General features: G+C 40.6%; 1 pseudogene; it reads left to right on the plus strand.

Annotated features, from left to right (window-relative positions):
• Positions 1 to 6,675: 6,675 nt before the first annotated feature.
• LOC116190451 lies at positions 6,676 to 8,362 on the plus strand (annotated as a pseudogene).
• The last annotated feature ends 5,343 nt before the right edge of the window (positions 8,363 to 13,705 follow it).

Consider the following 13,705-nt stretch of genomic DNA (forward strand, 5'->3'; position numbering starts at 1 on the left):
CACAATGCTGCAAGTACTGAGGTAGAGCAACTCTTTGTTGTGACTTGCTTTATCTCAAATGCTATAAAGGATGGGTGGTTGGTTGACAGTGGATGCACTAATCACATGACTAACAATGAAGCTTTGTTTAAAACTCTGGACAAGTCTGTAAAGTCCAGAGTAAGGATTGGAAATGGAGAGTTCATAGCTGTTGAAGGAAAGGGTGATGTGATGCTCGAGGGCCCAGCATGCACCAAATTGATTTCTGGTGTGCTACTTGTGCCAGAAATAGACCAAAACCTGCTAAGTGTAGGTCAGTTGGTCGAGAAAGGCTACAAAGTTGTGTTTGAGAATGAGAAATGTGTGATTGGTGATGCTGAAGGACAGGTTCTATTTGAGATCCCCATGAGGGAGAAGTGCTTCTCGTTCAACCCTCTAGAGGAGAGACAGGTTGCTATGTCAAGTCAGGAAGATGAGGAAGCGATTTGGCACAGGAGGCTTGGTCATTTCAACAGCAAAGGGGTGAAGTTTATGCAGCAACATGGAATGGTCGAGGGGCTGCCTTCACTGCACAGAGAACTGAAGAACTGTAAGGTGTGCATGGAAGGAAAGCAAACGAGATTGCCTTTCAGGAAGAACCACTGGAAGGCTACTGAGAGGCTTCAATTGGTTCACACTGATGTTTGTGGGCCAATGTCAGTCGAGTCTCTGAATGGCAGTAAGTACTTTGTTACTTTCATTGATGATAAAACCAGAATGTGTTGGATATTCTTCATGAAGGTAAAGTCAGAAGTTAGAATGGTATTTCTGAAGTTCAAAAGGCTCGTGGAGAAGGAAAGTGGATGCAAGATACTTGCTATAAGATCAGACAATGGAGGAGAGTACATCTCAGCCAGTTTCAAAGAAATCTGTGAACAGGCTGGTATCAAACACCAGCTCACAGTCCCATACTCACCACAACAAAATGGGGTGAGTGAAAGGAAGAATAGAAGCATCATGGACATGACCAGATGTCTACTGCAAGAAAACATGTGACTAAGAGTTTTTGGGCTGAGGCTGCTAATACTGCAGTATTCCTGCAGAACAGGTTGCCAACCAAGGCAGTGGAGATGATGACACCACTGGAGGCTTGGAGTGGAGTTAAGCCAATTTTGAGCAACCTAAAGGTATTTGGCTGCATTTGCTATACTTACATTCCTTCTGTCAAACGAGATAAACTTGACCAGAAAGGAGAAATTGGAGTGTTCATTGGGTATAGTGAGCAGTCGAGAGCTTACAGAGTTTACCAGCCGACAAATGGGAGAGTGATCATCAGCAGAGATATAAAGTTTCTTGAAGATGAAGAGTGGAATTGGAATGCAGGTACTCAGCAGAAGTCAGTGCTGAAGAAAACTCAGTTGAGTGTGCCACATCACACCTACTGAGACTCAAACTGGAGAAGCATCAGTAGAAGAAACAGGTGATGATCCACCAGTAAGAGGAACAAGGTTGCTGGCTGATGTTTATCAAAGGTGCAATGTAGCTGTGCTTGAACCATCCTGTTTTGAGGAAGCTAATGCAGATAGGAGATGGGTTGCTGCAATGCAAGAGGAACTCAAAATGATTGAAAAGAACCAAACATGGGAGTTGGTAGAGAGACCTCATAACAGGAAAGTCATTGGGGTAAAATAGGTTTATAAAACCAAATTCAACTCTGATGGCAGTGTAAACAAGTATAAAGCAAGGCTGGTAGTCAAGGGGTATGCTCAGATATGGGGAGTGGACTACTCAGAAACGTTTGCACCAGTTGCAAGACTTGACACAATAAGGCTTCTCTTGGCTATTGCTGCAGAAAAGAACTGGAAGATATACCAGTTGGATGTGAAGTCTGCTTTTCTGAATGGGGTGCTCGAGGAAGAAATTTATGTTGAGCAACCAGAGGGGTTTATAGTAAAAGGAGCAGAGGCAAGGGTCTATAAACTCAAAAAGGCCCTTTATGGTTTGAAGCAGGCACCTAGAGCTTGGTATAACAAGATAGACACTTATCTGCAGGACTTGAAGTTTAAGAAGAGTCTGAGTGAATCCACACTGTATGTGAAGAAGGAAATGGACAGTAAAGTGATTCTCTCGTTGTATGTTGACGATCTTCTAGTGACTGGTGACAATGAGGATCAGCTGGTAAATTGAAGAATGATCTGCAGAAGGTGTTTGAGATGACAGACTTAGGAGAGATGTCCTATTTTCTGGGAATGGAGGTTCAGCAAAAAAGGAATGGGGTGTTCATCTGTCAAAAGAAGTATCTAAGGGAGATTCTAAAGAAGTTTCAAATGGAAGAATGCAAGAGTGCCTCGACTCCCATGAACTTGAAAGAAAAACTTAAGAAGGATGATGGATCAGAAGCCACTGATGCAAACAGATACAGAAGTTTGATAGGGTGTCTGATGTACTTAACTGCCACAAGACCAGACATCCTGCATACAGTAAGTATGCTCTCGAGATATTTGAGTTGTGCAAGTGAAATTCATATGGTGGCAGCAAAAGAGTGGTCAGGTACTTGAAGGGAACTCAATCATTGGGAGTGATGTTTTGCAAGAGTGACCAGTTTAACTTGCATGGTTACTCTGATAGTGACTGGGCTGGCTCAATGGATGATATGAAGAGCACATCGGGTTATTGTTTCTCTTTGGGATCAGCATGTTTCTCATGGAGTTCGAAGAAGCAAGACATCATTGCCCAATCCACTGCAGAAGCAGAATTTGTTGCAGCAACTACTGCTGCAAATCAGGCAATTTGGTTGAGAAAGTTATTGAATGATTTAGGTTGTGATGCAAAGGAGGCTACTACATTGTATGTGGACAACCAAGCTGCCATTGCAATCTCACAAAACCCAGTATTTCATGGGAAGACAAAGCACTTCAAAGTCAAGTACTTTTACTTAAGGGAAGTACAGCAGGAAGGTGAAGTTAAGCTGGAGCATTGTAGCTCAGAGGACCAATTAGCAGATATGTTCACTAAGGCTTTTAGTGTTGGTCGATTTAATCATCTCAGACAGAGTATTGGTATTTGTATCAGCTCCTGATCCAAGGAGGAGTGTTGGAAGGATGGATCACTCACTGATCCATGTTAATGTCTGTCTGTATTTTTTCTTTCTGTTAGTTATGTTGTCTGTAGGTTGGTTATTGGAAGTCAGTTGGTCTCTTGTAGACAGTTAAGTGGATGTTGTGTTTTTTTTTGAATTTTAAATGTAACTTGCCGAGAGCAGTTACTACCAAGTGTGTTATCTTTATATGTATGGGATATGTCAGACACTGTGTTATGCATGTTCTGTTCATGAATGAATCAGTGTTCATCATCTTCTTACTTTATCTCTCTCTCTCCTTCAGTATGTTGATCTGAGTTTCTGCAGATACCAAATCTGCAGAATTCTAGTGTGCATAGAGACCACAGATCTCTGAGTGCATTTGAGTGTGAGAAGTAGACTTATATTACACAAGAAGAGAGTTACCTGTTGAGGGAGAGTTAAAGTTCTTAACACATTCTCCCATGGGTGGAGAGAATTTGCCCTAGGAGTTTAGAGATAAAATTATCCACACAAACATACAGATCTTCCATACTTGACCGGAAACCGATGTCAGCCCATGATCCAGAACGGTTGATTGGAAAAAATCCTGACTCAAAATACTCTGCTGCAGTGATTGATTCGATAGAGACATCTGGCATTCTCGTCCTCATCTGTTGATTCGAGGCACAATACTTCTCAATTTCCTGCTTCAGCCTCGCATCCCTCCTATCTTTTCTTCGCAAGTCCATCCTCTTGTCGATGGCCTCCTAGACCGCATCAACATCCTTGTCATCCTCATCATACTCAACAAAGGCAAAGAGACCCACATCATTCTGAAGGGGATGCAACTTTGCTTTCGAAGAGGATCTGTCTGATGACGCATTTTTTTGTAGCGAGAGGCGATGGAGAGCCCGAGTTCGATGAGGAGGAGGATGATGATGAGGGAGATGACAAGGGTTATAACGAGAACCGTAAATCTGATGAATTTGAGGGGAATGATGTGGGTCTCTTTGCTTTTGCTGAGTATGATGAGGACGACAAGGAGGCTGATGTGGTCTGGGAGGCATCGACAAGAGGATGGACTCACGAAGAAAAAATAGGAAGAAACGAAATTGCAACAAAGGAAATAAACTATTTTAGGGAATTACAACGAAAGAAATAAACTTTTTCCTAAAATATGCAAAAATGCCAAAATAACATAAAATTGCCTGTTTGAGGCCCCAAAATTTCCCGTTTGGCTCTAGATGCTGTTTCTCTCGAGATAGGGTTGTCAAAACCTGTTTTTCTTAATATACCGATTTGCCACGTCTTCTGCTGCATCAGTTTTTAAGCATGTTCGCCTCATCAAAAGAGCCCCCAGTTAGACATGCTGCATACTACAAAAGATAGCACATCATTGGGACAAGGAAACATGAGACACCTCACATAATTAACTTATCCTTTGCCATTGAAAACATACCTCGAAAGGAACACGCAGCCGTTCGAGAAGCTTATCAAGTTCCACTATCAATGCTTTGTTATTTACAGACTGCATCTCCAACTTATTGTTGCGTGTCTCAATCTGGAGGAAGCAATTCAATTAACAAAGGAAAAGAAGCCCAAAAGGAAACAATTTCTGAACATTTATATGTTGAAATCATCCGAGAAAGCCTATAAGAAAAGGACAACAAACTTCTAAAGTGAAGCAACCAGACAAAAGGATCAGATATCAGGTATGGCAGCTCACTTCATAAAGGCTCCAATGGTTCATCATCTACAATTTTGAGCAAACCCACTATCCAGAGCAATAGTATAATTTTCAGTCAATATGAGAAGCATTACTGTATCACCAAATTTAGAAAATCAATGAAGAAGAAAAAAGTGCATAACAATATATTTGTTAAAATATAGCTGCAGTACAACAGTGGAGACATTAATGAGCATCTAATTTGCTAGCCCTTGAACTCCTTAGCGGCACAATTACAATTGCTAACAAGAAAATAAGTTTCAATTAATAGTTAGAGCAGAAATCTGATGCCTTTCACGAGCCCTCTCAGCCCAGAATGCAGCGGAAATGTTTGGTCTTGGATTCGGTGAAAAGTCTTTCATGTACTTGTTCTTGCTGGGGTTTTATGTTCCCCTTTTGGTTTTTATCTATGCGTGGTACCCTTATAGTATTCCTTTAATAAAAATTTTCATTGCTATTATAAAGATATATATCCCTAGTGGCCTAGAATGCAGCATTGGGGTAAGTATTCAATTAAAGAAACAAGGCCAGAAAGAACAATACACTATAATTTCTATGTGAGCAAATAAGCTAAGCACAAGCAAAAGACCAATAATGCAAAACTCAAACAGGAGTACGATCACATATAAAAGCAACGGTAGGGATTACCGATGCTATGTCCTCCCTCATATGTCTAAGCTTCACATTGAAGATGCCTAACCATTCGTCCATATCCTCGACGAGGAGTGTTGCTGCCTCAAGGCCTTACAACACCTGTAAGGGCAGAGTAGATCAAATTAGCAATGCACTAATTATGATCAACTTAAGAGAACCAGTATCATCAGTTGCTCAAGAAATTTATTTAGCAATTTCACTTGACACAAACAGGTTCTGCTATATGCAGTGGGAATTAGTAAGTAACAAAGTTCGCAATTCAGTAGAGTTCTATTCGTGGGAATTAGTAAGTTCTTTCAAATTTTAGTTTGTTACTCCATCATAAATATTATAATAAGCGGTGATTTTTCTTAAGCCGGTTTTGTGCCATAATGATAGATAAACATGCGGAGTTTGGATTAAGATATTCTCTCTGGTGAAAACGGAACGGATATTAATTATATAAATGAATATATTCATCCGTTTGAAGTGACGATTGATCCGGATGGTCAACTCGGAGATCGCATTCTACGATTTCCTCTCTCCATATAAAGCTTCATAATTTAGCAGTGAAAGTGTTATATCACATTAAAAGAAAGCCCCTTCTCCACTTTCTATGTCCTCTTCATCTCCGTTGCTTAATGTTAATGATCACTAATCAACTAAGAGTCATTCATGGAGGAGTCAGCTCATCTCTCTTTGTCAGCGCCCACCATTCTCATCACCATCTTTGCCTTATGTACGTGATGGCGGTAAGGAGAGAAGAGAGGACCAAGCCCCCAAAACAACGAGCGAACGACCCGAAGAACCTTAGGAATCCACCTAAGTTATTCGAAGTCAGAGAAGAACAACTCAAAGAATGAGTTACTCTAGAATATAAATTGATTACTTCAAAGATGACTTGCCCATATCGTTACACGATCATCCTATTTATAGAACAAAGACACAAGGACTTTTTAACTTCCCAAGACACCCCATTAACTCTAATTCTATCTTCTCGGATTTTTCTGGACACGACTCACGAAAATGACAATAACTTTTCCTAGACAATTCCAAATTACGAACAGTTTGATTCATTGGAAACTAGACTTCTAGGGCTTTCCAATGACATCTTATTTGAACCTATTTAATGCAGAAACGACTCAGAAGACTAAGCACGAAATGACTCTTCGGTTTCAGTCCAACAGTCTTTAATTGTATTCTAGAACCATCATATAGTCTTCTCGTTTTCTCCATCAGTACGTCTCTCTTTTACATAACAAGTCTTGTTACAAGGAAAGGCACAAGAAGCAGGAAAATGGCCCCTAATGCCGGCGGTTCGTGGCCCTTACTCGGTCACCTCCACCTCTTGGGTGGTCCCCTCCCTGCCCACTTGGTCCTGGCTCGGATGGCTGACAAGTATGGCCCGATCTTCACCATCAGTTTGGGCCTCCGGAAAGCCATGGTGGTGAACGCTTGGGCAGTCGCCAAGGAATGCCTCACCACCAACGACCCCGCACTTGCCACCAGGCCCAAGTCTGTGAGTTCGGAGGTCATGACCTACAACTATGCAATGATAGGTTTCAGCCTATACGGCCCGTACTGGCGCCAGGTGCGAAAGATTGTGACCCTCTAGATACTTTCCAACCACCGGATCGGGCTCCTCAGGGAAGTCCGTGAGTCCGAGGTCCTCTCGTCGGTCAGGCACATAGATGAGGAATACCAAAGAACAAACACCAGCAGCACTAGGGCGTCGAGGACTGAAGGGGCATTGCCTTTACTGGTGAACATGACAAGGTGGTTTTGGGACATAATTGTGAACATAATGTTCAGGACAATTGTCGAGAGGCGACTTCATGGTGATGGTGATGGCAACAAGGAGGGGAGAGAGGTCTTGGGAGAGTGGATGTAGCTCATTGGGAGATATGTGTTGGCTGATGGGTTCCGTTTCATGAGGTGGCTTGATCTGGGTGGCTATGAGAAGGCCATGAAGAGGACTGCTAAAAAACTCGACCGGGTGGTGCAACGGTGGTTGGACGAGCACAAAGGGAGGTGGCTACTGGGGTAAAGGGTGAGCAAGACTTCATGGATGTTCTGCTATATATCCTTGAAGATAATCTGGAGATCCGTAGTTACGACTCTGATACTGTCAACAAAGCTACATGCATGGTAAGCCTTCTCGGATCGTAATATCTACTCTTTAATAGCATGGAGTTACTTGGAGAAACAAAACGATGTGGCTAGCAAATACCACCTTTTCTCATTTTTTGGGTTTTAATATATGTATTATGTATAAAATTTCCTACATTCTAGTAGGCAATGATTTTAGCTGGCATAGACATTATAACAATTACCATGACATGGGCCCTCTTATTGCAGCTCAACCACGTGGAAGCCCTGAAGAATGTCCAACAAGAACTCGACGCCCAAATCGGGAGGGATAGGAAAGTGAACGAATCGGACCTCAAGAACTTACCTTACCTCCATTCCGTCATCAAGAAACCTTAAGGCTCTACCCAGCGGCGCCCCTATCTGTGCCCCACGAGGCCATCAAGGACTGCAATATCTCGGGCTACTTTGTCCCCAAGGGCACCCAGCTAATGCTGAACCTGTACAAGATACATCGTGACCCGCGTGTGTGGCCTGAGAGGTTCCTAACCACCCACAAGGATGTTGATGTTAGGGGACAGAATTTCGAGTTCATACCTTTCGGGAGCGGGAGGAGGATGTGCCCTGGAATCTCAATGGCCGTCCAAGTTGTTGGCCTCACGCTCGCTTCTTTCCTTTATGCTTTCAATGTTCAGATGCCAGGGGACAAGGCAGTTGACATGGAGGAAGCTATTGGGTTGACCAATATCAAGGCCACCCCTCTCGAAGTTCTCATCACTTCTCGGGTACCCGAACACATATATTATGAGTAGTTGCGCTATTTCCAGGACCTTCGGCCAGATAATTGCTTTGTCTTGTGATCGTTCTGGCCTTGGCCCGAGCTAAGGCGGGTGATCTTCTTGTCACCTGTTGTGTGCTTGAATGATGTCCTTGGTTTCTTGAGTTGTACAGTCAAAATAGGAAGTAATTGCTGTTTGTGAATATATGCATTTCACGATCCGAAATTTCAGCGAAATTTTTCCCTATATTTCCTCGACATCCATTACTATATAACTATTCACATAAAATCGGCTTTGCATAGACTCCCAAAAATATAAAACTAATTCAGTAAGCTCTAATATGTTATATACTTCTCAAAAAGATTACTTTTTCGCACTCACATCAATAATGCAACTAAACAAAATTTTCAAGTCGTAACATTTTCAAATCCATTACATACAAAAAGAATATCTATCAAATAACTAAGATCCATATCTAGTTCTCTGAGCTGATCCCCGATGTCCAAAAAGTTCTCTTGTACAGCTAAAAACTTATCTGAAAAATATATGCAGGGTGTGAGCTGCATCTCAGTGAGTACTATATTCTAAAGTAAAATGAACTAATATTAAGTAATAAATATGTTTTTAAACAACCAAATATTCATATAGATAATACTAGCATAACTAAGTCCATCATTTAATTCACCAACACAACATATTATATAATACATACAAATAATTACTAAATTCATTCGCAAACAATCAATTATCTTTATAACCATATAATAATATTAGAATTAACTATTAACTCAGCACCACCTAGCAGTCACACACTGATTAAATCAAGCTTTGGCAAACAATACGACTTTCACAGAACAACTTTAGACAATCTCAACAATTATCACATTTACAACAATCAAACCAGACAATCAATATACAACACAACCAATCAATAAAGCTATAAAGTTACATTTCCTCGCAACAGAATTGTGACGGTACCGTGACCCTGCATATCTTACTCATATCACCCTCAACTCCCAATACTCATATCTCATAAGCGAGGGCCACCTATTAACCTCTGGCGGTAAGAGTTGACCTCTGTTTATATTCCGTCGAGTCTAGCGGCCGATCGGGCCCATTTTTCTATTCCGTCGGGTCCAGCGGTCGATCGGGCCCCTATTTATATTCCGCCGAGTCCAGCGGCTGATTCGGCCCTTATTTATATTCCGCTGCGTCCAGCGGCCGATCTGGCCCATATTTATATTCCGCCGGGTCCAGCGGTCCCATGGCCATAGTCAAACAACAATCACAAACACAATTAACTGCAACCATGCCATCTTATATCATATACCCACACCAAATTTTTATTCCCAAATTATCACAACATTTCCTTTAATAATAACATCCATACCATTCATGTCTCATATAATGATATCAAAATCCATCACTTATCCTATATACGCATAAATCAATTATATACTTCATACAATTATTACTAGCTAATGCTCTTACAATGATCACAATAATAACATAACCTCAAACAGACAACTACAACACAAACAAAAAACGTCTCTCAAATTCTCTTATTATAATCAATTCTATTGATCACACCATCATTACCATCCACTCAACGTAATATATATGTATATACATATATATATATATTTATCAATATATATATATAATTTCATAATGGAATAAGGTACTCACTGAAAACCCCCTAGAGATAGCAAATTCAGTCAACCCTTCAAAGTGCAAGGTTTCAGTCTCCACGATCCCTATTATTCGCAAACATTAGATTAGATAATAAAAATATAGCACCATCACAGGAACTTTCGATACCTCCCACAATCTTCCTTAGAGCCTATTATTTCCAATAAATCCTTATATATATATATATATATATATATCATATTCATTATGGCCATTTCTCATCTATGTCAAAAACTACTTAAAACAATCACCATAATTTTCATTTAAACAAACTTGATTGCTCTTGTCAATTTCAAGGTAAATAAGAGATTTATAAAAGACCAAATACATACGAGCACCAAAACCGTATCAAAAACTAAAGAAGACAACCATATATCCCAAATAATTAATTAAGGAAATTCCATCTTTAATTTACATCAATATTAACAACCAGTCAATACATATTTGTCTTATTCCTCAAACCACCTTTTAATAAGCTTTAAACTCACAGATTACTCAAGTAATCAAACAAATAAATCCTTATACACTTAACACATTTCTCAATGTCCAACTTAGCATGTGTATCCCATCACAATTAAACAAAATCCTAATTCACAAAAATTTGTAAGTCAAGACCATCCTAAACCCCTAGTAACCTTAAAAGAAAAGGAAAACACACTTTTCACATTAAAAGAAATTATGCAAATATTATTGTAGACACAAAATTTGCTCGGTACATAATGAGCTCCCAGACAATATAAATTCTGAAAGAATGAATCAAACATACAAGAAATCTAATCCAAATTCCTTCCTCAAGACAAATTAAACAGAGCCAAACCTATAAATACATTTATCTTTCATCCAAATCAACACATCAAGATAGGATAATTAAACATAAAATCAACACACGAACTAAATCCTCCATTAATCCCTATAAGCTCAAGCAACTTCATCTTAAGACAACCATATTCAATCTGAATGAATAGGAAAATCCTAGACTTCACTGAACTCAGCAATTATTCTTAGATAACCGAGAGATTTTTCACCAAGACAATTGATGGATAACAGAAACAATCTCACAAAAAACGGATCAACAAAAAGTTGTCAGATGGGCAGCCAAATCAACACGTGTTGATGAACTATACGTATCAAGACGAAGTTTATACCACTCGGAATCACCCTTCGAAGTTTCATAGAAAACAGGAAACAACTTACCTCCCAATCGACTCCCGAAGCACCCGTTCAATTATCCGTTTCTGCAGAATTTCACCTCTGCAGTCGGTACCACTGTTTCAGCTCTATATTACCACTTCCCAGCTCGATTCTATTCACCCCCTTCATCAAGTCTCGTTCTTTTCTGTCCCCCTCATCCGTGAGCTCCATCTTGAGCTCTCTATCTCTCTGTTGCTCTGTTTCTCTTCGATTTTCCACAGCTCCAAAGTAGAGCAGAGAATCAGAAAAAAATAAAATAAAGAAAGAACTTAGATGGAATGGAAGGCGGCGGCAAATGGGGGTAAATTGTGGGCCAAGTGGAGCCATGCCTTCACTATTTTTTTTTTAATTCCTCCAGCAACGTGTATGACATACATATAAATATATATAAGCACGTAAGTATATGTATATGTGTTCTATTTGAAATTAAAATGTCGGGTCTTACAATGCAGCATTGAAACAGGGTGGTTTCTGTGTATCTTTATGTTCTTAGCTGCATATATGTATGTAGGATCCATGAGTGGGACCCATCCTCTATCATTATAGAAAAGATTAAGGTATATATATTGTGGAATACAAGTATCATGTATGTACGGTTGATCTTTGATAAATGAGTAGTCTCTGTCTCTATGATCTTTGAGGACGACAAGGGCAGGTGATGAAAAGGAGAAGACTGCAAGAAGGGGAAGGAGGCCATGGGAGGCTGGCATCGAGGCTTTTGGTTGCTTACGGCTCCCGAGGCGGCTCAACTTGAGCGGACCTCAAGAGGGTCTCTATTGAGTTCTTTTCGCTCCTCTGTTTTTGGAGCACATTTATAAGTTGTATGAGTTGTGCAGGAGACTTCTGTGCCCATATATGCTCATATCCCCGTAAAACCAAAACTTTTGTACCAAAACCGGCCAAAAGAAAGCCTCGGACCAGTAGTCAATGACGATGGCCAATCAATGTGGATCTTAAATTGTCTGCCATGCGATGCGCATAAAAATAAAAATACAAAATCAGGATGGAGGGAGAGGGAGGGCGCGGAGGGGGGCACTGCTGGCACTGGCGGCCGCTGTTGCCTTGTGACAAAGCGCATATCGTTGTTGATATGGTTATGATTTCATCGGCACACCCCGGATGGATTTGAGTCAGTTATTTCCTCACTGTGCACAGTACTGGACTCATTATTCCTCGGTTGCATATAACAAATTCCAGAGAACAAACTTTCTCTCATAATACAAATCGATATACGAACATACTAGGCTCATTTCCAACACAGAGAAGCACTAAGTCTCCAGTCTTGGAATCACTTGAACACGAGCTCAAGAATCAACGCCTTACATTGGCATGAAATTTTAACATAATTTTATGGAACCAAAACGTAATGTCGATGGATAGTACTATCAATTAGCCATAAAATCATAGGGTAGTTCGGAAATCTTGTAGCTTTTTTTCCAGCTACAAATGTCCAGCATGAATAGCAATGCTCTGACTCGCTCAATGCATATGGAGGCCCCTCCATTGAAAATTGTAATCAAAATGTGCTGGTAAGGGTTATAGTATAGGACATGAATCATTTTCAAGTGAACCGCACTGTTGGAGCGGCTGTGCTGACCATCTCATAGTACATGTATACAGTATTAAGGTTGAAAAAATTCTTCTACGACCTTTTACTGTAATCTGCCCGCTTCTTTTCTTCATGCTTTCAAATGTTCAGACGCCGGGAGATGAGGCACTTGACATGGAGGAAGCTGTCGGCCTGACCAATTTCAAGGCCACCCCTCTTGAAGTTCTTGGTTCCCAAAGACGTGTATAATCAATAGTTGCTAAAACGGTTGTTTCATGCTAGAGCTCAATGATGACCACTGATATCAGGGACAGAACTTTGAGCTCATACCGTTTGGGAGCGCCCGTAGGATGTGCCTTGGGATCTTGTTGGCCCTCCAGGTCATGGGCCTCTTGCTTGGTTCTTTCCTTCATGCCTTTTAGATTATAGGGGACGACCCTGTCAATATGGAGGAATCTATTTGGGCTGATTGATGTCACTAATCTCAAGGCCTCTCCACTCGAAGTTTTCGTCACTCCGCAAATTCATGAGCACATCCACCAGTAGATTTTGCAATGAAAGACCTTTCGTGGCAGTTGGACATGGGTGTTATATACCTGTTATTCTTGTCTAACTTTTGCCATTGAAAATGTGTGATCAATTACTATATATCACGTTCAGTGCAGCTCTGCTTTGATGAAATCTTCGGCATTTACACTTTTGATGTCAAAAGCCAATCAATCATATTGAATAAGGTTGGTCAGTTAAGGGACTCCAAACTGTAACAAACGATTATGATTGTCATTTATCCGGCATCGAAATGGGGTTGGGTCTGTCCATCCATCTTCATCAACCGAGTTTGATGGAGAGTTTTGTGTCTGAAGGCAAAGCCAATATTATGGAACTCTGTTTTAACTTTGAGGTCCATAAGTACATACATGAACTGACCCCAGGAGGTCAACTGTATAAAACACTAGACCTTACTTCGCTGGCCTTCTTTCTACATTTGCAATAGAGTCAAAAGTCCAGCTACTGTTTCAATGGGCAAG

This window comes from Punica granatum, unplaced genomic scaffold (assembly GCF_007655135.1).
Source record: "Punica granatum isolate Tunisia-2019 unplaced genomic scaffold, ASM765513v2 Contig00439, whole genome shotgun sequence".
Classification (NCBI taxonomy): Eukaryota; Viridiplantae; Streptophyta; class Magnoliopsida; order Myrtales; family Lythraceae; genus Punica; species Punica granatum.